Here is a 22892-nt window from a genome sequence, read left to right as displayed (position 1 = left end):
ATTATGGAGGAGGGGCAATATCTCAGCTATTCGAGCCTGCACAAGGCTTTGGATTTCCCTCCCTTCTCTTTGGGAAGAGGGAAACCTGGTGTTCCTTAGGGTGTCATTCTCCTGTTGGGTTTCAGAGTAGCAGCCGTGTTAGTCTGTATCCGCAAAAAGAAAAGGAGTACTAGTGGCACCTTAAAGACTAACCAATTTATTTGAGCATAAGCTTTTGTGAGCTACAGCTCACTTCATTGGATGCATCCGATGAAGTGAGCTGTAGCTCACGAAAGCTTGTGCTCAAATAAATTAGTTAGTCTCTAAGGTGCCACTAGTACGCCCATTCTCCTGTTGCTGACTTCAAACTTGGAGGAGGAAAATAGTCCCACCAAACCTGTCCTAGCTTTCTCTGTGTATTACCCACCTCCACACACACACCAAAAAAAAAAAAAACCCCATGCCTTGGCTTATAGCGTCTTCCTTAGACTCTTGCCTTGATTTATGGTATTTTGGCACTTCTGAGCACCTGGAAAGTGTTTTTATCCCATTAATTTCAACTTGGAAGTTTCAATGTGCCCCAGAAGAAAAATAAATCACTCAGGCCGGGAAGACGTGACCTGCACAACTGCCTCCCTTGTCTGAGATTCCCCTGACCTGCACACTAGCATTCCCTTCCCTCTCCTCCAGGAGGGACGGGGAGGGGGGTGGAGTGATAAACGCGCCACACAAGGAATGAACTTTTCCTACTAAGATTAACATTGCAGGTCTTTCTGTCTAGACTCCACTTGTCTGAGCACCTAAATAAAACTCCCTGCCACCAATGCACTTGCTGCTGCTGTGATTCAACTAGGCTGCCCTAGTTCAGTGCAACACAGCTTTACTGGATATGGCCTCTTTCACATGAACTGCACAGAGAGAGCTGCTAAAATCCCAGCTCCAGGCAGTTCCTTTTGCCACCCTCCTCCAAACCAAGACTTCTTGTCTCCTAGAAGTTTGATAACATTATGCCCAAAAGCTGCTTGTGCTCAGTATTTCCTGAAAATCAAGCCCCTGTAAGAAGCCCCAAATTGGACTCCAAAAACGGAGGCACCCAAATCAATCTTGGCCAATGTTCTGTTGTCCTCATGGATTGGTTTTGGGGTGTGATATCCTTCTTCCTCCTTGATCTGACAAATACAGACCTGGACAAATCCCTCAGAACATTAAGGTTCCAGTCCTCAGGGAAAATTGGATCCTCACCCAAATACTACAGCATGACCGGATCTCTGTCACTGTCATTTATCAAAACATCTTCCTGCTCTGTATTGGGGCCTTTCTGCTTAAGGTGCTCACTGATGATTTGATGGTTAGGAGTTTGTGAAAAATGAGATCCTCATGTTTCCCACAACCACAATGACTTGCTCAAACTTATACAAGTGGTGAGCACAGAATGGCTAAATTAGATTAACTTTTCATTAAATTAATATTTTTGAAAGTTCTGAAAAGGTTAGCTAATCTATTTTTTAAAGTAATCTTCATCTTAGCAATAGCCTCAAGTCACAAAATGCAGATCTGGATTTTCAACAATACCCTTCTCCTTCCTTCCCTCTGGAAATTTAATTGTGGGTCCGTCTCTGGTTTACTGCATGATTTCATCTTTGCCATTCTCTGTGCCTCTTGGTTCTGTCTGGGGCTGGAAATGCTGAAATAGTTCAACGAAGGCTGTACCTTCTGATATTTCCAACCTAACTATGAGCAGCAGGCACTGGAAAACTTGCAAGAAGCATGTTCTCATGTGATTTCCAGCCAAATTGTGCAATGTCTGGGTTCAGATTGTTTGAACAAACTGAATAATCATCTTGTTTATCTGCAGTATATTAGCCACTAGATACCTTGGCAAGCTGTGGCGTTCCCGACTGGATGTGGTCTCTGGTTAAACAAGGGAGACAAAAATGGAACTCAAGCTCTGTGGATGCTGCTTGATTGTCTGAGGGTGTAGCTGTTTTCCTTAAGCAGGGAAGAGGTCTCGGGGCTTCAGCCCTGTGGGAGGTGGTGGGGCTAGGGGCTTCTGCCCTGTGGGAAGCAGTGTCTTGGGGCTTCAACCCCATGGGAAGTACTTGCTGGGGCTTGTGGCTTCAGCAGGAGCGGGGCTGAAGCCCTGAGCCTGGCAGGTGCACCCCGCTGGCCTGAAGCCATGAGACACCCCCCGCCCACTGGGCAGAAGCCAGAGATGATGCATGGGGGGGCACCTGGGGGTCACATTTGCCCCTAGATTTTTCCAGGGTTTGCTGGCCCCATTTGGTCACATGGTACCGCTGGGCCCCCTCCCTGGAGGGCAGCTGCAGGAGCCAGCAAGCTGGGAGCTGCAGCTGTGGGGAGAGGCTGCAGCACACAGCTGGGAGCTGCAGGGAGAGTCGCAGCTGCCTCTTCCCATGGAACTAAAACTGCAGCCCCTCCCTGCAGCTTGCCACTGCCTCTCCCAGTGGGAGCTGCAGGGATGGGCTGCTGAAGATAACGAGGGGGGCGTGCCTGGGGGGGGCGTGACTCAAGCTGTTGTGGGGGCAGGACCTTTAAATTATGCCCCCCCACCCCTAACAGGCACCAGTCATCTCTGGCAGAAGCCTCTAGCCCTACCATCCTGCCGCAGGGCAGAAGCTCTGAGCTTCCCCCTCCCGAGTCTGGAAGGTAGAGTATGAGGGGGGCGGTGCCATGAGCCACAATTTAACTGTAAAAGAGCCGTATGTGGCTCACAAGCCGTGGTTTGGCCACCCCTGGTCTAGAGGTTCAGATTGTTTGAACAACCTGAATAATCACCTTGTTTATCTGCAGTATATTATTCAGACACCAGACACCTGGACGAGTTGTGGAGTTCCAGACTGGATGTGGTCTCTGGTTAAACAAGGGAGACAAAAATGGAACTCAAGCTGTGTGGAAGCTGCTTGATTGTCTGAGGGTGTAGCTATTTTCCTTAAATAACGTCTCCTGTTTAAGATAGACTGTGATTCCATATATGATAATATTTGGAAAGAAAAGCTCCCTGCTGTTGTAATAATTGGGCCTACAAATTTACCCTAATTGTGAGTACAACTGTAAGGCATGTGTGTAAGTTCATAAGATGTTGCAGTGAACTATAATAACAAATCTTGATGGGAAAAAGGTACAACAGAGAGAGAGAAAGATTGTGTCAGTCCAGACAAAAAGGCCTCCTGATGTAACTCAAGGACTGTGTTAAGACCGTGCCTGATAAACAAGAGCAGTGTGGAACCAGAAATCAGTAAACCAGAACTGGTGTGTTGTAAACCAGGCCTAATTGGTGCACAAAATAGTGAGGGGACAGGCCACTCTGCCCATCACTCCCTTAAAGAGAGAGACTTTGGGGATAAAAATTGGCTATGGGAGCAAGCTCTACCATCATGGCTGCCACGCCCACCATCTCCTGGGAGCCCAAACCTTTGTGAGTCTGTTCCTGAGAGATGTCCTGGCCCGACCAAACCTGAGAGAGGTACCAGATGGCATCGCCACCACTTCCAGCTGAATCCCAGCTACCAGCAGGGATGAAATAGCATTGGACTTCAGCAAGAACAGCTCCAGCCCATCTCAACTAACTTCTTCTCCTGTTCTCCAAAAGGACAATTCTTGCCATATTTGGTACCGTCTAAGAGACTGCCAGACAAGGGCTTTTTCCATTCTAAAAACTCCCTCCTGCCAAAGGGAAAGGAAACAAGGGCTGGTGTTAAAATGGAAGCCTTAGTCCATACTTTATATTTCAAATGCTTTACCTGTTTTTTCTTCTTTCCTTTATCTTTAATAAAGGGTTTACATGATTTTTAATGGTGCATTTCCCAAGGTACTAAGCAGGCTGAGCTCTCTGTCTACTAAACCCTGAACTTTGTTTAACACCATTTAATGTTGGACAGCAACAGGGTTACGTTAACACCTTTAGTCCATATATTCCACCTAATACAACTCTGCCTGAATTTGACAACAAGGTGCCTAAATGAACCTGACCTTTAATGGATAGTGCTTCACTCAGCCCTGTTGATGGTGCAGCACCTTGAACTCAGAAGTCTCATCTATCTTGGAATTTGGCAGAGTAAGAGGGGTCAACCAGCAGAAAGGTACAGCCCTGAGTATCTGGCACAGTAAACAGACAGATTTAAGGCACAAGCCTGGGAATCAGGGGTTCCGCATCTCACTTGGTCTCAATCTGACTTTGAATGAGTCGCCTAACTGCCTTGTGCCTCATTTTACCCATCTATAAAATGGAGATAATACTTGCCATTTAAGGTGTCATGAAGGTAAATTCATTGCTCTGCGATTGTTGGTTGGAAGAGGCTATTCATGTATAAATATTAGCATTTCATGGCAATGAGCTGCACATCACGGTGATGAGGATTTCAGGGCAATTTCAAAGACAACTGTTGCAAAGCCCAAGTGTTAGCTGCATATGCTTCTCTCACGTGTGAAGAATCGGCGATGATCATCTGCAGAAATTCTAATACAGCTCAGAAAACCATTTATCTTAATAAAGAATCTGCACTATCCCAACTCTAAACGAATAATATATAGGGGAGAACACAAGAGGAAGTGCCTGGCTGGCTTAGAGGCTCAGTAGTAGGCTCTACAGCCTCTCATCCTAAGGTTGCTGGTTTGACTCTAGCCCTTGCACTTGGTCCTAAAAGTTGCTGGTGGCTGTTTGGTGGTCTGTATGAAATGAACTGGTTGAGTCACACAGTGACTAGGTATCCACACCACTGATGAATTTTTCAGCAATCTCAGCCCAGAAACCAAAGACTGAATTAGCCGAGGAGATTAAACTACTGTCTCTCCCCAGAGCTGGTCCCTTTGGAAAAGGGATGATGCGTATTGGTGAATGCGGCCTGCTCTACCACTTTGTACTGTCCCTGTTCTGCAAACACAGGACTTTGGTCTCCAGCGCTGTCAACCTCTTTGTGGCGTCCAGTGACTCCTTCCTGTATATAGACTACCTACAGACTCAATCAGAGGCTGTAACGCACCTCTCCCCAAAGGGTGACAGGGTGTATCAGCCCCGCAACAATGTTTTACTTCGAAGTTCCAGAAACTGTCCATTATTAATGCTATGCCAACAAAGAGGGAAAAGAAAAACTTCTACGAACAGCTACAGAGCATAGAAGACAAGGTCCTGAAAAGAGATGTGCTCTGAGTAATTGGAGACATGAATGCTAAACTGGGGAGCAACAATACTGGCAGGGAAGCAATTATGGGGAAACAAGGCCTCAGTGAAATGAACACAAATGATGAAATGTTTGCTAATTTTGGTGGAGTAAATTACCCCCTCATTTTCCTTCACCATACTATTAACAAGACAACTTGGAGGTCACCAGGCCACGGAACAGGGAATTAAACTGATTGCATTACAATTTGGTCCAAATGGAGAAGAACTTCACATGATGTACAAAGCAGGAATGGGGCAGATGTGGGAACAGACCATGCATTAGTGGTAGCTAAACTTAGAATAAAAATTAGAACCGTACAACAGAGATGCCCACATTAGAACATCTTGTAGTTAAAACAGACACCACCACAAGAGTTTTAGAACTGCACCAGCAAACAGGTGACTTCTGGGTATTCTTCTGGCTCTGTCAATCTGTTTTTTTCACTTCAGCAGGTGGGTATTGTAGTTACCTACTACAGGACAGGCCCAACAAAGAAAATAACAGAACGCGACTAGCTGTCACCATCAGCCCCCAACTAAAACCTCTCCAGTGCATCATCAAAGATTTACAACCTATCCTGAAAAATGATCCCTTGCTCTCACAGATCTTGGGAGACAGACCAGTCCTCGCTTACAGACAGCCCCCCAACCTGAAGCAAATACTCTCCAGCAACCACACACCACACAACAAAAACACTAACCCAGGAACCTATCCTTGCAACAAAGCCAGATGCCAACTCTGGCCACATATTTATTCAAGTGACACCATCATAGGACCTAATCTCATTAGCCACGCCATCAGGGGCTCATTCACCTGCACATCTATCAATGTGCCAGCAATGTCCCTCTGCCATGTACATTGGCCAAACCGGACAGTCTCTACGCAAAAGAATAAATGGACACAAATCTGACATCAGGAATCCTAACATTCAAAAACTGGTAGGAGAACACTTCAACCTCTCTGGCCGCTCAGTAAAAGATTTAAAGGTGGCAATTTTGCAACAGAAAAGCTTCAAAAACAGACTCCAAGGAGAAACTGCTGAGCTTGAATTAATATGCAAAGTAGATACCATTAACTTGTGTTTGAATAGGGACTGTGAGTGACTGGGTCATTACACATATTGAATCTATTTCCCTATGTTAAGTATCCTCACACCTTCTTGTCAACTGTCTAAATGGGCCATCTTGATTATGACTACAAAAAAATTTTTCTCCTGCTGATAATTGCTCATCTTAACTAATTAGCCTCTCACAGTTTGTATGGCAACTTCCAACTTATCTGTATGTATATATATTTTTCCTGGACACTACAGTGCTAATAAACAATGGTCACATAAACACCACCCTATACCAGAAACCTACTGACCGCTATTCCTACCTACATGCCTCCGGCTTTCACCCTGACCACACCACACGATCCATCGTCTACAGCCAAGCTCTGCGATACAACCGCATTTGCTCCAACCCCTCAGACAGAGACAAACACCTACAAGATCTCTATCAAGCATTCTTACAACTACAATACCCACCTGCGGAAGTGAAGAAACAGATTGATAGAGCCAGAAGAGTTCCCAGAAGTCACCTACTACAGGACAGGCCTAACAAAGAAAATAACAGAACGCCACTAGCCGTCACCTTCAGCCCCCAACTAAAACCCCTCCAACGAATTATTAAGGATCTACAACCTATCCTGAAGGATGACCCAACACTCTCACAAATCTTGGGAGACAGGCCAGTCCTTGCCTACAGACAGCCCCCCAACCTGAAGCAAATACTCACCAACAACCACATACCACACAACAGAACCACTAACCCAGGAACCTATCCTTGCAACAAAGCCCGTTGCCAACTGTGCCCATATATCTATTCAGGGGACACCATCAAAGGGCCTAATAACATCAGCCACACTATCAGAGGCTCATTCACCTGCACATCCACCAATGTGATATATGCCATCATGTGCCAGCAATGCCCCTCTGCCATGTACATTGGTCAAACTGGACAGTCTCTACGTAAAAGAATAAATGGACACAAATCAGATGTCAAGAATTATAACATTCAGAAACCAGTCGGAGAACACTTCAATCTCTCTGGTCACACAATCACAGACATGAAGGTCGCTATCCTATAACAAAAAAACTTCAAATCCAGACTCCAGGGAGAAACTGTTGAATTGGAATTCATTTGCAAATTGGATACTATTAATTTAGGCTTAAATAGAGACTGGGAGTGGCTAAGTCATTATGCAAGGTAGCCTATTTCCCCTTGCTTTTTTCTACCCCCTCCCCCCGACATTCTGGTTAAACTTGGATTTATGCTGGAAATGGCCCACCTTGATTATCATGCACATTGTAAGGAGAGTGGTCAGTTTGGATGAGCTATTGCCAGCAGGAGAGTGAGTTTGGGGGGGGGGGGGGCGGAGGGTGAGAAAACCTGGATTTGTGCTGGAAATGGCCCAACTTGATGATCACTTTAGATAAGCTATTACCAGCAGGAGAGTGGGGCGGGAGGAGGTATTGTTTCATGGTCTCTGTGTATATATAATGTCTTCTGCAGTTTCCACAGTATGCATCCGATGAAGTGAGCTGTAGCTCACGAAAGCTCATGCTCAAATAAATTGGTTAGTCTCTAAGGTGCCACAAGTACTCCTTTTCTTTTTGCGAATACAGACTAACATGGCTGTTACTCTGAAACCTATTTTTTCTTACTATATGTTCCATTCTATGCATCCAATGAAATGGGCTGTAGCCCACGAAAGCTTATGCTCTAATAAATTTGTTAGTCTCTAAGGTGCCACAAGTACTCCTGTTCTTTTTATGAATTTAGTAGATTACCAAAAAGCCTTTGACAAAGTGGACAATCTTATAGAAGTTGCTACGGCACTATAGAATTCCCTAGAAATGCCTGAATATTATTCAGAGCTTCTATGAAAATATGACATGTCAAGTAATGCATAACAACGAACTGACAAAGTCATTCAAGGTAACTACTGGCATCAGACAAGAATGTCTTATGTTGCCTATGACCTTCCTACTCATAACTGATTAGGCAAAGAGAAAGATGCCAGAACAACCAAGGAGCATACAATGGACTTTCACAAAGAAGCTAGAAGACTTTCCCTTTGCAGAAGACATATACCAAAGAGATATAGGTGCTGAAACAAACTATCTCCAAACCAATGCATAGTTAATAGGGCTGAAAATCAACACAGAGAAAACTAAAACCATGAAAATCAACACATAAAAAACACCAATAATGCTTTCTGGGAGTGACACAGAAGAGGTCTAATACTTCACATATTGTGATAGCATTGTAAGCAAAACAGGTGGAACAGACAGAGACATTAAAGCCAGATTAGCAAAAGCCAGACATGTCTTTACAATCCCAAAACCGATTTGGAGAAACAGTAACCTTGCCCTCTGAACTAACCTTAGACTATTTAACACCATTGTAAAGTCTGTCTTACTATACAGCACTGAAACTTGGAGACTTCTCAAGAGCTTACGCTTAACACTCCAAGTTTTTATAAACAGCTGCCTGAGACAAATCCTCAATATCAGATGGCCAGAAAAAAATCCCAAACAAAGAGCTTTCAAGGACAACGAAACAAACTGATGGGACAGGAAATTATGGAACAAAAATGGGGATGGCTAGGACACACATGACAGAAAGAACCAAACAAGACAGGACAGATGTTGTACTAGAATCCCCAGGGCAAGAGGTAGCAGAGTATATCAAGGACAACTTGGAAACAAATGACAGAAGCAGAACTGAAAGCCATCAAAGCTATCAAAGTGACCTGGGAAGAAGCAAGAGACTGCCAAAGATGGAAGGGAGTGGTGAAGGCCCTATGTTATGCATGTAATAAAGAGGCATAGTCAAGTCAAGTGTGAACAATTCCCCTTCCCTAGAATGTCATTGACAATAATATATATTATTATATCTTTAATATGAACAGTAGGCACATTACATGGGTTAGGATATTGTGACCCGGTGTCACAGATACACACTGTGGAGGGGCTAATAATAATAATAAAAGTTCTGTAATCCCTTCTATCCAAATATCTCAAAACATCTCACAAACAGTAATTAGAACCCTCACTAAACTTTATGCCAAGTGGCTAAGCCTTATCTGTCTGACAGATAAGGGAATTGAGAATTAAGTGATTTGTTGGGAGGAGTCAGTGACAGACCTTGGTGTAGAAGCCAGGAGTAGAAGCCTTGGTGTAGAAGCCCCCCCCCCGTCTCACAAGGAGGAAGAAGATTAAAATGAAAGGTGTCAATCAGTTAAAAGACAGAGCACAGGAAAAATGGAAGAAGGAAAGAGATAAAGTGACAAAATGATACCAAGGAAGTGTAATAGGCTCAACTGAGCCGCAGTGGAACCAGGGACCATTTTGGCATTACTGAAGGATTAGCTGGTGCACCCTGTGTAAAATAAATTGTTAAATAAAATGAGTAATGATAATATGTCATACTTACACGGCATCCTTCATCAGAGGATCACAAAGCATTTATCAACACAGGGCCAAATTCAATCCTAGGTTACACCTGAAAGGCTTCTGGTAGCTGTGCTATCCGGCTCCATTCGCTAATCTATTCTCCCACCACAAGGCGAATGAGGGAGAGAGAAGCAATATTGTCCCCATTTTACAAATGGAGAAACTGAATCCATACAGCATGTCAGTGACAGAGCCAGGTTGGAATTCAGGAATGCCTGCCCCCCAGCTCCATCTTTGCTCCACTCAACAACCCTTCATACGTGCGCTGGGCAATTAACCCAGCAGTGTAGGACAGGAGGTGGAAAGCAATAGCATGTGCAGTTGAAACTGCAGGAGATATTGAGGGAGGCAGATTGCTAGAATGTGGCCAACAGTAAAATGGTGGGGTTAACCTGTCTAATTAGATGTCGGAGAGCTCACATCATCACCGTGTGAAGTGCCATTGTTAGCCACACGGTATAGTAACACCCTTACTCTTCTGAGAAACCCCAGGAGATTCTTGCTGACCACAAGTAGGAAGTACTTTGGTTTTATGTCTCATCCAAAGATGCAAAAAGGATAGCCAAGAATGCACATCTTTACAGTTATGGGGTCTCATCCAAAGCCTATTCACCTGAATGGAGAGCCATAAGAACATCAGAACGGTCATACTGGATCAGACCAACGGTCCATCTAGCTCAGTATCCTGTCTTCCAACAGTGGCCAGAGCCAGTCCCATTGGCTTTGATGGGCTGTGAATCAAGCCTTTAGTTGCTAAATAATTCTAAAGGGACTGATGCTGGAAACCCAATGGTAATTCCAATATACACTAGACATGGCAGTCCTGAGGGTAACCGACAGCAGGTAGGGCCGGGGAATATTTTTTAAGGGTGGAATTTTCAAAAGATCTCACGGTTAACCTACCTCTGCGCCTACAGATGTCAATAGAAAAACTCCCATCAGCCTCAATGAGTGGAGAATCAGGGCCTAAGTGAACAGACCAGAGTGCATTATTTAAGCAGTTAGAAAACGAGGAGCATCTGTTTTCCAAACTAGATGACGGTCTCTTGAAAATATGACTGATGGATTCTTCACTATCATTCCCAGAACTATTTAAGCCGTACCCTTTGGCATTCTTTTAAGGTAGGGAGTTGGAAGCTACTTCTACATGCAATCGAGTTAGGCTCAGCCTGTGTAGGACCCACGCTCTTTATTCAGGATGTGTGGAAAATGGATTTCTTCACATAAAAGCAGGGGTTCTCATATTGCCATAGTTCAGATCACAGTTTAATTGGAGAGTTTGTCTCTTGGACACCTCCACATCCCAATTCCCCTCCCCTCCCACTGCTGATTGAATAATAATAGCCCAGCAGAAACCATAGCAATTGCTCACACAGAAAAGCAACATTAGGAATGCATTGAGTATACTTGTGAGCTATGTCTTATAATGTGACCTACCAGCTGGAAACAAAGGGGGGGACTAGAACCACGTGACTCACTAGCTTTCCCATCGACTACCAGCAAGTGCTCTGTGGCTCAACAGTGCTCCCTGGGCCACAATTTGAGACCCACTGATATATAGTATTACAGGTCAGCTACTGCTCCTCAGTGTGATGCAGTCATCTAACAGTTCAATTATGTGACGTTACCTGAAGGATTCGCTCCACAAATGGTATTTACTAGGGCTGTCAAGCGATTAAAAACATTAAGAGCGATTAATCGCACAATTAAAAAAATTTATCGCGATTAATCTCACTGTTAAACAATAATAGAATATCATTTATTTAAATATTTTTGAATGTTTTCTACATTTTCAAATATATTGATTTCAATTACAACACAGAACACAAAGTGTACAGTGCTCACTTTATAATTATTTTTGATTACAAGTATTTGCACAAAAAACAAAAGAAATAGTATTCAATTCACCTAATACAAGTACTGTAATGTAATCTCTTTATCATGAAAGTTGAACTTACAACTGCAGAATTATGTACAAAAATAACTGCATTCAAAAATAAAACAATGTAAAACTTTAGAGCCTACAAGTCCACTCAGTCCCTTTTCTTGTTCAGCCAATCATTCAAACAAACAAGTTTGTTTACATTTGCAGGAGATAATGCTGCCTACTTCTTGTTTACAATGTCACCTGAAAGTGAGAGCAGGTGTTCTCATGGCATGGTTGCAGCTGGTGTCGCAAGATATTTACATGCCAGATGTGCTAAAGACTCATATGTCCCTTCATGCTTCATCCACTATTCCAGCGGACATACATCCATGCTGATGACAGGTTCTGCTCAATAACAATCCAAAACAGTGAGGACCGACACATGTTCATTTTCATCAGCTGAGTCAGATGCCACCAGCAGAAGGTTGATTTTCTTTTTTAGTAGTTTGGGTTCTGTAGTTTCTGCATTGGAGTGTTGCTCTTTTAAGACTTCTGAAAGCATGCTCCACACCTCATCCCTCTCAGATTATGGAAGGCACTTCAGATTCTTAAACCTTGGGTTGAGAGCAGTAGCTATCTTCAGAAATCTCACCTTGGTACCTTCTTTGCATTTTGTCAAATCTGTGGCGAAAGTGTTCTTAAAATGAACAACATGTGCTGAGTCATCATCCCAGCTTGCTATAACATGAAATATATGGCAGAATGCAGGTAAAACAGAGCCAAAGACATACAATTCTCCCCCAAGTAGTTCAGTCACAAATTTAATTAGTGCATTATTTTTTTAATGAGCATCATCAGCATGGAAGCATGTCCTCTGGAATGGTGGCCAAAGCATGAAGGGGCATACGAATGTTTAGCATATCTGTCACGTAAATACCTTGCAATGTTGGCTACAAAAGTCCCATGCGAATGCCTGTTCTCACTTTCTGGTGACATTGTAAAGAAGAAGTGGGCATTATCTCCCGTAAATGTAAACAATTTTGTTTATCTTAGCAATTGGCTGAACAAGAAGTACGACTGAGTGGACTTGTGGGCTCTAAAGTTTTGGATTGTTTTGTTTTTGAGTGCAGTTATGTAACAAACAAAAAAATCTACATTTGTAAGTTGCATTTTCACCATAAAGAGATTGTAAAAAGATACTATTTTTTTGTTTATCATTTTACAGTGCAAGTATTTGTAATAAAAATAATAATATAAAGTGAGCAGTGTACACTTTGTATTCTGTGTTGTAATTGAAATCAATGTATTTGAAAATGTAGTAAAACATTGTCGATTAATTTGTTTGAGTTGATCACGTGAGTGAACTGTGATTAATCAACAGCCCTAGTATTTACCTGTACACATAAGTAGGTAGGGAGGATGGTACATTGGCCTGGGATCCAGGAAACTTGGGATCAATTACTGGCTTCGCCATAGATGCCCTGTTTCACTTGGGCAAGTCCCTTGATCTCCCCTCAGTGCCTCAGTTCCCATGGAATAATACCCTTACTACCTGGGGCATTGTGAGGGTAAGATCCATAAAGGATTGTGAGCCACTCAGATATTATGGTGAGGAGAACCACATAAGTAGGCATGGAAGGATTTGATTTATTATTGCTAAATGTCAATTTCACCATACACACGCAAACCGACGGAATATTCCCATCAGTAATAATCACAATTTATAGTGAGGCAAAGTATGAAAAAATGCTGCTTGAGAACGTATTAGAGTTTGATTTAAGGCTATTTACTTTGCATATCTGGACATGTGATATGGACAATTTGTGCTTTAACAGTTACCAAGCTTTCGCTGTTTGAATCTCAACCTTTATTGTCATTGAATAATTATTGACTGAGCTCACCCCCCTGCACAATATCCCACCACTGTGAAAATTAAAATCAATAAAAAATACTTAAACCCCATAATTTTGCACATCTGCAAACACTGAAATTGATAAAAATAAAAAAGGCTTAAAAACAAACACCAATATTGTCCACCAAAATTGTAAAAATAAAAAATAAAAAAAAAATACAAATCAAATTCTGTCCAGCCAATATATAAGTACCTAGACACAGTGATAACAACTACCTTTGTAGGCAGGACCTAAGGGCTCAGTTCTGAAAGGTGCTGAGCAACCTTAGCTTCCACTGAAATCAACAGGAGTCGACGGGGGGGCTCTCCCAACCTCTTACGGGATGAGGTCCATTAGCCAGGAATGGCCTTCTAAGACTAATAAGCCTTAGCCATTGTGTAATAACATCAAGACCTCAGTGAGCAGACTCCAGGCAGCGCCAGTCCATCTGTTTCAAGGCAGTAGTATTTCTCCCCTCCAAAGCCCTCACTGTAATGAAACAGTCTGTTCACCATACGTTGTTATGTTTTAATGAAAAAAAGGAATTCAGATTGTTATGTTTTGTGACCTATAGCTAGCAACACATAACCCCAGCACTCCCATTGCAACTGTAAAGCGTTGATGTTAGTGTAACATAAGATGCCGAGGAAGCGATTCCTCACAAATATTATGATGGGGTTGTCATGTTGCAGTCCATGTGGAGTGATATACTGACTGATCAACAAACTGCCCTGCCGGGCCCCAGCACTGTAAGACGACTCTCCCTCTCTCTGTGCAGTCTGAGCCAAGCCATTCTGCACATGCCAGCGGGCTTCTTCAAAGGTCTTCGAGGGGGTGTCGGGATGGATGTGTGAGAACAACAGACGGTTCTGTTCCAAGGATGTAATGATCCGTTGCCTCCCGCTCTAAATCAGGCACTGAAAGAAAGTTATTTGGATCTGCCCTGGCCTGATGTGAAGCTGATATACTTCTGCCTAAGGAGAAGAATAAGGAAATGGGGTGAGGGGCTGCAAAAGAGGGGGCAGCGGTCAAATGGCAGAGAGACATCCCAGCCAACAATTCTGAGCTGATATCGGGTACAAAGGAAACTTCACTGCTCTTGCCCCTCCAGAGCTGAGACACCTGCTCTGAAGATATTCCTAGTCCAGTCCTGCAAGAGCTTCGTGTACAGATCTCCCATTGAGGGACTAACACTAACAATAAATAAACAACTCTTCCAGGATTGGGCCATAAATTTGCAGGAGCCGTCAGATGTTTTTTACTGCTACAGAATTTAGTGAAGGAAAAGACCTCTGAGGTCCTCTAGTCCTCTCCACCCCACATCCTCCCAGTTCAAGATTTTCCTTTATGGTGTATGATCTACTTCTGTTATTTATGATCATTATGATTTGTGTTTCAGCAGCGCCAAGAAGCCCCAGTCAGGATCAGGTGCCTCCAAATCAGAGACTCCAGTTACCAAGCAAATCTTTCTACCTTTTCCTTCAGCTTGTAGTTCAGCCCTATGTACCCAGCATGGCATGCCTCTGCTGGCTTGGGCATGTGTGCCGAATGAATGATGCGCACATCCCAAAGGAGATTCTCTACAGCGAACTGGCGTCTGGAAAAAGACCCAAAGAACACTCAAAATTGTGTTTCAAGGATGTGTGCAAGCGAGACCTCAAAGAAATGGACCTGGACGTGGATAACTGGGATGATCACGCTCAGGACCGCAGCCTTTGGAAACAAGAGCTTAACAAAAGGTCTCCGGAGTTCCGAGAGGAAGCCGTCCAGCCTAGCAGAGGAGAAAAGAGCTCGCAGAAGGCAGAGCCCGAAGGGTTGAGGCACCACCTTTGAGTGTGACAGATGCGGCAGAATCAGAGATTCTCTCTTGAATGGGTCTCTTTAACCATAGCTCGGCTGCCATAAAACCAATAGAGTAAATTCTTTACCTCTCAGGGGCGCATATCCATGGTCTCTTGAGACTGAAGGATGCCTACTCTACCTAGCATGCTCTTCATTCATAAACAGGAACATTACACATACTCCATGTTGAGATACCTCGGGTTCCTCAGTAGCCATATTTAAAGGTGGCTGTTGCTTCTAACTTCAAGGTGCATTGCTGCTCACTGGAACTGCTAGATACTACATCAAGGCATGCAAAGACACAGCCCTCATCCCCTAGAGCTAACCATCTAACATATTCTCATTGTTCGTGCTGCCTGGATCTGTGCCTTCACCATCGTACTGTGCTGTTTTGTCAAGGCAGTGTTGTTAAACCGGACCAAGCATACATCAGCTGTCAAGGCACCTAGCTTCTCTTTGTGAACACCCACCTTTCTAGGTTCCACCACTGCGGGGAAGAACAAGGGAAAATGTACCTGAGCCTTCAGACTCGCTGTAGCCAATGGGCCCTCAAGAGGAGTTTTCTCTGTGTGAGTACAGAGTGCTATGGAACAAAAAAAGGGAAGAGCCCCCTCCAGTTGTAAACAGCAGACCAATGCCAAACCTATGACAATCCTAGCCGAGAATCTGGTTCACAAGTCACCTCCAGTGTAACAGAACAACTCTAGCTACGCTATCAGGAATCTGCACCATATGCACAAAATATCTGCCAGGAAACTAATTACGCACTGACATGAAGGCAGCCCTGTGGGGAGCATTCACATTCTTAGCAGAGAAAGTATATGTGTGAACATCCAAGAGTAGAAGAGGAGATTGGCCCTTGTTCCCCAGCTGGGAAAAAGCTGCCATTTTTAATGCACTCCTAGCCCTTAACAAGAAGCCTCCGGAAATCTGCTGTTCCAAGACATGGACACTCCAGCTGTCACGTTACATTAGTATTGTTTTATGGTAAGGTCTAGAGACCACAACTGAGATCAGGGCCCCATTGGGCTAGGCAATGTACAAGTACATAGTAAGAGACAATTCCTGCTCTGAAGAGCTTACAGTCTAAGTAGACAGGACAATAGGGCGGTAAGAAAAAAAATAAGAGATGGTGAGAGATTAAGTGACTTCATGCAGAGCTTGGGGATGGGACCCACGTCTTTATTTCTCAGTGTCTAATGCACTGACTATACTGATTTCACTTCTATTACACTGACAACTCTGTCCTCTCCCTGCCCCAGCCTTATTCAAGGCCTGATCCAGCTCCCACTGAAGATAACAAGAAGACTGTTACTGACTTCTGTGAGAACTGAAATGGAGACAAAGTCTTTGTTTCCTTGAGTTGGAGTCTAAAATGCCAATAAATGCCTTCCTGTTCATTAAAGACTAGAAATAAAAGAAAAACCATTTCTGTGAAATAAAAACAGAAAGGAAAATCAGATGAATGAAATATTTTATTCTTAAATTTGAGATCAGTCGATTGATCTAAGATGAAATCCCAGGGCAGAACTTTGAGGAATGTAGATTCACATCTGAGTTTTGCAGCTAGTTCCTATTTGGATCTCTCTCCATTTTCACTGGAAGTGAAGGGAATATATTCACACTGCATAGTACAGAAAATCAGCATTATTTCTCCAGGAAAAGTTCAGGCTGGTGTCTTCCTCTTTGATTCCTGCCCATCAGCTCAAAATAAGGTGTAAATTTTTAACGGTGAGAGCAATTAATCACTGGAACAATTTACCAAGGATTATGATAGATTCTCCATCACTGGCAATTTTTAAATCAAGATTGCCTGCTTTTCAAAAAAATCTGCTCTAGGAATTATTTGGGGGAAGTTCTCCAGCCTGTGTTATAGAATCATAGACTCATAGGATTGGAAGGGACCTCAAGAGGTCATCTAGTCCAATCCCCTGCACTCGTGTTATCATATTATCTAGACAGGCTGGGTCCAATAGAAATTCGATGCTAGCCACACTGCTAGTCACACTTGTGGTTTTGAATTTTTTTTATTAGCCACATTATAAAAAAGCCACATGCATTAGCCACAATTCAATAGCCTATTAGCCTTTGGACACCGCTGATCTAGACCATCCCTGACAGGTGTTTGTCTAACCTGGTCTTAAAAATCTCCAGTGACAGATTCCACAACCTCCCTGGGCAATTATACAGGAGGCCAGACTAGATGACCACAGTGATCCCTTCTGGCCTTAGAATCTATGAACCTATAAGCTCAGCAGCAACAATGGGGCTGAATGAAGTCTTTCCACCACTTTCTGTCCTGTATCAGCTTCATGGCTTCACTCATCTTCAGATCTTTTTGTCTATGCCATTTTTCACTGTATCTACCCATAAGTCTTCCTCTGTTTCTGGTTCTTTGCACTCTGTATGTATTGCCATGTATGGGATCCTTTCTGGGTCCATTCTTGACATATGTCCCAGCCATTGCAGTCATTTGTCATGAATCTTCAGTGACAGCGATTTCTTGCCTTAGCCATTTTTTATCACTTCATTTCTTATGTTCTGTAGTCTTCAAATTCTCAGTATTCTCCTCAGCCAGCTCATTTCTGCAGTCGATACCTTTTGGTCACCAACTTTCCTAATATACCCACATAGCAGTACCGGCATGACAGTTGTCTTACCCATGCTGATTTACAATTTTATCAAAATCTCATTTGCCTTCCAAATTTTTCTGAACACAGTAACAGCTCGTCTGATTCTTCTTTTTATGTCATCTTCACATTTCCCATTCTTCAACACTTGTCCTCCAGAATACACAAATTGTTTAAGTTATTTGTCTCCAGCTTTGATCTTTACCTCTTCCTCTTGTCTTCCAATTACCAGAATTTTTGCCTTCTCCATGCTGATCTTCAGTCTGAATTTTCTGCTTTCCCAGTCTACCTTGTCAGTTATTCTCTGTAGATCCTCCTTGGTCAGTGTCATCAGGTCAATATTCTCTGGGAATTTAAGGTTCTTTACTGTCCTTCCACATATCAGGACTCCTCCCATTTCATCTCTCAGTGCTACAGCCTTAAATGCTTCCAGTACCAAGATGAACAAAGCTGGTGATAGCATGCATCCTTGTCTCCCTTCTACAGTCATCCTGAACCATTCCATCAGCTTTCTGTCTACCCTCACCACACTCATTGATTCGCTATAGATCTTTTCTAGCAGTTTGAGCAATTTCTCAGGGATACCATACATTCTCCAAACTTGCTACAGCCCTTTCTGCCAGATGCTATCCAAAGCCTGTAAAATTGTTGTAGTAGGTTCAATTGTATTCTATGTACTTCTCCAATTACTAGAAAAGTGATAGATAGAATAAGTGGAAAAGAGAAGACTGAGAGGGGACATGATAACAGTTTTCAAGTACATAAAAGGTTGTTACAAGGAGGAGGGAGAAGATTTCTTCTTAATCTCTGAGGCTAGGACAAGAAGCAATGGGCTTAAATTGCAGCAAGGGAGGTTTAGGTTGGACAATAAGAAAGACTTCCTAACTGTCAGGGTGGTTAAGCACTGGAATAAATTGCCTAGGGAGGCTGTGGAATCTCCCTCATTGGAGATTTTTAAGAGCAGGTTAGACAAACAGGGATGGTCTAGATAATACTTAGTCCTGCCATGAGTGCAAGGGACTGGACTAGATGACCTCTCGAGGTCCCTTCCAGTCCTATGATTCTATAATAGCTGTCTTATCACAAATAGCTGATCTATTGTACTTTGTCCTGGTCTAAATCCAGCCTGTTCCTCTGCACGTACTGCTTCCATATACCTCTTCATTCTCCTCTGCATATCTTGGCGAATGCTTTTCCCAGCACGCTCAATAAGCTGATACCTCTGTGGTTCTTGCACTCACTCATTTCTCCTTTTTTATCGATGGGTACTCATCATTTCCCCCAATTTGCTCGGCACTTGTGCATGTTTGTTAATCTTCTTGAAGAGCTTGTGTATCACCATTACCACGTGTTCCTCACCTGCTTGCAGCAGCTCTGTGGTTTGGTTGTCACTTCCTGGCACCTTTTTCTTTTTCCAACTTTCTATCGAGATCTTGACTTCTACTAAGAACCCTGCCATCTGCTCACCCTCATTTCTACTAGAAAGCTTCTCCAGGACCATTTCAACCCAGCCTAGTGTAAGTGGGTGCAACTCCCCCAGAACTCTCTAGACCAAATCCAGTGATGTCATCAATGGTGAGGTAAGCTGCTCATGACATGGGGAACAAATGGTATTTTAGTAGGGTAATAGTAGTGTAAGCTACATCTATTTGGTGAGTGTGAATAACAATGGCCTCAAAAACCCGGTGACAGAAGGTGAGTGTGCAACAGAAAAATAATATAACAGACCATGTAAGATATAGTAGGCTCCCTGGCCCAGATCCACACAGGTATTTAGGCTCCTAACTTCCACTGATTTCAGTGGAAGTTTGGAGCCTACATACCTTTACAGCTCTAGGCCCTTTACTGTAACCTGTGGGCTGCTCTTTAAACAAACTGGAGTGGAGATAACTAAAAAGGGTGTAATTTGCTCCTTTAATTATTTTAGTGCAGGTCTGTGCATGCACATTCCTATTTTGGAATCCGCGTGCCCAATACTGATATTACTTAAGATGATTTTTTATCAACGTGTGATCAATCAAAACAGGACACTTTTATTCTGAAATAGGAGTGTCCCCACAAAGACATTCACAGCAATAACAAAAGATGTCAATTAAAACTGATTGTTGTTGGTTCCAGTTTGTGTGTAGACAAACCCTAGGTTTGCACCATCCCAAACAGGTCGAAGGCTCAGCTCATCCCTGTTGTAAGCAGGGGCAACTCCCATTGACTTAAAGAGCAAATTTGGTCTCTACAGAATTCAGCTCAGTGTAAAGTACACTCATTTTGATTGCACAGATCAATGCCAGTAACAGTGCATTGTCATTTACATCAGTTCACTGACCAAATCACACTCTATTCTCTTTCTTACACCAGTGTAAATCAGGACCATCTCACCTGAAGTCAGTACTATCGTGTAGAATCATTGTAAGTGAGAGACGATTCAGGCCCAGGTGTAATTTACACCAGCCCTTGTGTCATTGTTGCATTTAACCCTTTAAATCTACACTGTTTTTCCTGACTAGTAACATTCAACCATAACTTTAATTTGACCCTCTAGGGCCCCTGAGACTTCTCTACCACTTCTGGCCCAGTGAACACAAGGTGGGACGTCCAAAAGTGCTTAAGGCCCATTTCCTCAATGGAAATTAGCCACCGAACCTTGGATTGAAATCAGGAACCTGGAAATACCTTTGAGTACATGGGTTTGAGGGAACATCTACATGGCAAAACAACCCCACAGCCCCATTAATCGTCTTGGTGGACGTTGCCAGTCAGGCTGGAACCTGGGCTCTGACACCTGGCACGGGACAGGGGAGGGAGGCAGGGTGTCTCAGAACCCAGGGTCCAGCCCAAGTGGGAATATCTGCACTGCTATTTTTATCCTTGCAGCACAAGTCAAAGTCAGTTGACCAGGGCTCTGAGACTGGCTGCTGCAGGTTTTTTGTTTTGCAGGGCAGACGTACCCTAAGTGACTTGGGGAACTGTGAAAAGCCCCCTAGATGCAAGGCTTTGCTTGCAAGAGATGTGAGACAATGAGTCTTTGACAATGTGGTTCTCCCATCTGCCTGGAGTTCCTTCCTGTGGACATTGCAAATAAACCTGGTTTCATAGTTGCTTTGACACTGCAAGGTCAGGTGATAATATCACCTGATACAAAATACCACCTTGGACACTGCTGCTCCTTTTCCTCTGCAGGGAGATGGGGATCAAACAAAGATTTACCGTCTGGGGTTAATCCTTTTTAAGGCTGGGGAGGGGGTTAATCTGGACTCTCCCCTATTACCTACCCAAGAAGAAAGACTGCTGAAAGTACCTGAAGGGACAAAGGAACTAACCTGAGGGGAAAGGCAGGGGTGAGTCCAGACTGAGGCAGAAGTCCAGTCTGTAAGAAGAAATAACTGGAACTCTGAGCTACAGAAACTCTGCAACTTGCCTAAAATAACATTTAAGGTGAGAAATTACTACTTGAAACCAGTCTCTTTAAGATCTTAAGATTAGTATGTGTGTTTTCTTTTCTTTGCTCAGTAATCTGCTTTGTTCTGTTTGCTATCCCTCATAATCATTTAAAATCTGCCTTTTATATTTAATAAATTTGTTTTGTTTATTATTAAACCCAGTTTGTGCAATTTCTAACTGGGGGGCAAGAAGTTATGCATCTCTCTCTTCACATTGAGGGAGAGGGTGAATTTCGATTCACTTGCCCTGTGCAGATCTTTCTATACAGCACAAGAAGTATTATTTTGGGTTTATTCCCCAAAGGGGGTGTGCACATGAGTACTGGGTGAATTCTCTCACACAGAGCTGACTTCACCTGTGTATGTGTGCTACAAGAGTCCAGAGAGCCTAATTCAGCAAGACAGGGAGAGGGAATCCAGGCTGGTGGAGCAGGAGGGACTCAGTGAAACCCCCGTACAACAAGTGGCATCCCAAAAGGGGGTCCAACCTGTCACAGGTGCAATGGATTATTATTTATCTTTTGTACCACAGTAGTGGATAGGAAGACTGGACCAGTGGTTAAGGTACTGACCTGAGACCTGGGTTCAAGTCTCCACTTTGTCACAGACTACCTGTGTGACCTTGGGCAAGTTGCTTAGACTCTCTGTCCCTCAGTTCTCATCTGTAAAATGGGCCTACACTTGAGGTGGCTAGCAGTATAGGTACCAAAGCCTAGAAGTCACCCCTACCCAGGAAACAGGAAATGCTGATGATTACGCTAGAGGTTTAACTGTGATCAGGGTACCATTGTGTTGGACACTGTGTATTCACCGAGACAGCCCCAGCGTCAAAGAGTTGACAATTTAAACAGAGAAAACAAATTATCCCAAGGACCTCTTGCCCTTGTATTATGGGAAAGGGTACACGACGCATCCATCTGTCAGGCATGGTTTCATACAGCTTTATCATAACCTGTCTTACTCGTCTCTTTCCAAAGAGACACAGACATTTTAATCTTTCCTTGTCCAACCTCCCTCCCCATAACCCCACTGCCTCTAATCATTTTCATTACCCTTCTCTGGACGTTTGCTTTATCACTGAAGTCTGGCAGGATGAAGCTGTAGTGAACTCATCCTTGTATCTCTTGCTGTTTGTTATGGTGACCTGGCATACTCTGTCTGCTGTACATTTATTTTAAATTCTTACTGCTCCAGCCAAGGCTTTGTAAATGAGCAAATCTATGCATTTCGCTCTTTCCCCGTGTTGGCTCTACAAGCTGTTCCTTTGTTCTTCATTTCCCTCACTCCCACAATATCCCATTTGTTCCCAGATGGTGGAGGAGGCAGGTGAGATTTGTGCTGTGTGTCTGCAAGATCCAATTCTCAAACCAGACCCAGTGGCCTGAGTGGTTAGCCAATATTCAGGGCCTGGCAGGGTTGTTTCCATTAGGAGGAGAAATCAGTGACGTGAGTCAGGTATTTCTTTGTGGGTAATCTTGTTTATTTACAAAGAACATACACTAAATCTTAGAGGGGTAGCCGTGTTAGTCTGGATCTGTAAAAGCGGCAAAGAGTCCTGTGGCAT

This window comes from Lepidochelys kempii, chromosome 1 (assembly GCF_965140285.1).
Source record: "Lepidochelys kempii isolate rLepKem1 chromosome 1, rLepKem1.hap1, whole genome shotgun sequence".
NCBI classification, from domain to species: Eukaryota; Metazoa; Chordata; order Testudines; family Cheloniidae; genus Lepidochelys; species Lepidochelys kempii.
This window is presented reverse-complemented; position numbering follows the sequence as displayed.